We start from the raw sequence: 2,180 nt of genomic DNA, 5'->3' as shown, positions 1-2,180 counted from the left end.
TAGTTAATTCTAGCTTGCCCTATGTGGAAGAGAGCATACATGAAACAAGAACGAAGGTTATGATCGAGGAATGATTCGACAACTAACCGATGGTATGAAATGTGAAGAATTCAAGCAAGCACACAATCAAGTCATCACTTGGGCATGCTCGATAGCCAACCCTATGACATTAACCTAGTAGAGCATGCGAAAACCAATATATACAAGTAATGTAAACGATGCCTCCCTAGTTCAGCGCTTCAACCAAGTGATGACTTCAGAATGGCTAAATCAAATCGGTTCAAAACATACCATCGGTACCCTATTGAAACACACAAGTCGATATCAAACCTCATGATTGTGTAGTCCTCCACTGGTCCACGCCGCTTCGGCCGTCCTGGGTAAAATGGAACATTCCAGCTTGCCCTATGTGGAAGAGGGCACATTACTCAATACTGTGGTGTGAAGTATAAAGTTCAGTTCTCCCCTGGTCCACGCTGCTTCGGCGGTCCTGGGTAAGATAGTTCATTCTAGCTTGCCCTATGTGGAAGAGGACACTTCATACTTCGTCTCTAAGCGGCGGCTTGACTCCTCCCTACGGGGAACGGGTTTACGCGCACAGCGGCGGCTTACGCACTATGGCAGTCATGGATGCCTTACGTTTCTATGAAAAGTGTGTTCCTCCCCTGGTCCACGCTGCTTCGGCAGTCCTGGGTAAGATAGTTAGTTCTAGCTTGCCCTATGTGGAAGAGGACACGTAGACTTACTGTGGTGTGAAGTATAAAGTTCAGTTCTCCCCTGGTCCACGCCGCTTCGGCCGTCCTGGGTAAAATGGATTCATCCAGCTTGCTCTATGTGGAATGAGGACACTTTATGCTTCGTCTCTAAGCGGCGGCTTGCTCCTCCCTACGGGGAACGGGTATACGCGCACAGCGGCGGCTTACGTTATGGCAGTCATGGATGCCTTACGTTTCCATGAAAAGTGTGTTCCTCCCCTGGTCCACGCTGCTTCGGCAGTCCTGGGTAAGATAGTTAGTTCTAGCTTGCCCTATGTGGAAGAGGACACGTAGACTTACTGTGGTGTGAAGTATAAGGTTCAGTTCTCCCCTGGTCCACGCCGCTTCGGCCGTCCTGGGTAAAATGGATTCATCCAGCTTGCCCTATGTGGAATGAGGACACTTTATGCTTCGTCTCTAAGCGGCGGCTTGCTCCTCCCTACGGGGAACGGGTATACGCGCACAGCGGCGGCTTACGCAAGTTAGTCACCCTCGGCAGTGGATCACTCGGCTCATGGATCGATGAAGACCGCAGCTAACTGCGCGTCATAATGTGAACTGCAGGACACATGAACATTGATAAGTTGAACGCATATTGCACGTCGTGGGAACCTACCATGATGTACAGATGACTGAGCGCTTATATTTGAGAAATGTATCGCATACATTTAACTACGCCGTGACACCCGTCACGAGACGTGCACCATGATGTTAACTAGGGTCGCGACGACCCGCTAGCATTAAAGAACCCGTGGTTTACAATATACTGGCATTGGAATTCGAAGTATTTAGAGCGTCCGTGTTCCCGCGTGAGGCGGAAGTACGAGGAGAAGGCGTGCTTGTGGTGTCTGTGGTGGTGTTTACTGATGTCTAGCTTCAGCTTATTTATTTATTTAAATAGAAGCGAAGATGTCAAAGTAGCGTCGAAGCAGCAGCGAATAGCACAAATGATTCAAGTATGGAAGTTGACCAAAGGAACACAAACAAACTAGCGTATGGGCAAAGGAAGGTATCAGTGAGTTAAACCACACGCGGGCTAACAGCCCGTTAACCGAGTCCAACGGTACATATTGGACATTGAAACAAAGTAGTCGCAAGCCAGATGTGACGATAACAACCGCAAGGTACATAAGCCTCAGTTCATGTGTGACAACCCCCTGAATTTAAGCATATTAATAAGGGGAGGAAAAGAAACCAACCGGGATTCCCTGAGTAGCTGCGAGCGAAACGGGAGAAGCTCAGCACGTAGGGGTGGCGGCCTGTCCGTCTATCCGATTCCGTGTACTGGTGCGTCTCACTATCCGTCATCTTAGCGCTTTTCAAGTCCAACTTGAATGTGGCTCAGAACCCATAGAGGGTGATAGGCCCGTAGAACAGCGCCCGTTGGATGATGGACCGAGCGTGCCATGGAGTCGTGTTGCTTGA

General features: G+C 49.4%; 2 non-coding genes across 2 annotated transcripts in view; both read left to right on the top strand.

Moving 5' to 3' along the window:
• The first annotated feature begins 1,242 nt into the window (after nucleotides 1–1,242).
• Nucleotides 1,243–1,397, top strand: LOC131270725 (5.8S ribosomal RNA). Its single transcript, XR_009179745.1, has one exon. It is a non-coding gene; the product is annotated as a 5.8S ribosomal RNA (ribosomal RNA).
• A 488-nt stretch (nucleotides 1,398–1,885) lies between these two features.
• The window catches only part of LOC131270723 (large subunit ribosomal RNA), a 4,091-nt gene continuing 3,796 nt past the window's right edge, over nucleotides 1,886–2,180 (top strand). The window contains exon 1 of the ribosomal RNA XR_009179743.1: nucleotides 1,886–2,180. This exon is cut by the window's right edge and continues 3,796 nt beyond it. This is a non-coding gene — a ribosomal RNA (large subunit ribosomal RNA).

The sequence above is a fragment of the Anopheles coustani genome, assembly GCF_943734705.1.
Source record: "Anopheles coustani chromosome X unlocalized genomic scaffold, idAnoCousDA_361_x.2 X_unloc_51, whole genome shotgun sequence".
In the NCBI taxonomy this organism is placed as follows: domain Eukaryota; kingdom Metazoa; phylum Arthropoda; class Insecta; order Diptera; family Culicidae; genus Anopheles; species Anopheles coustani.
Note: the sequence above shows the minus strand (reverse complement) of the source record. Positions and strands in the feature narration are given on the sequence as shown.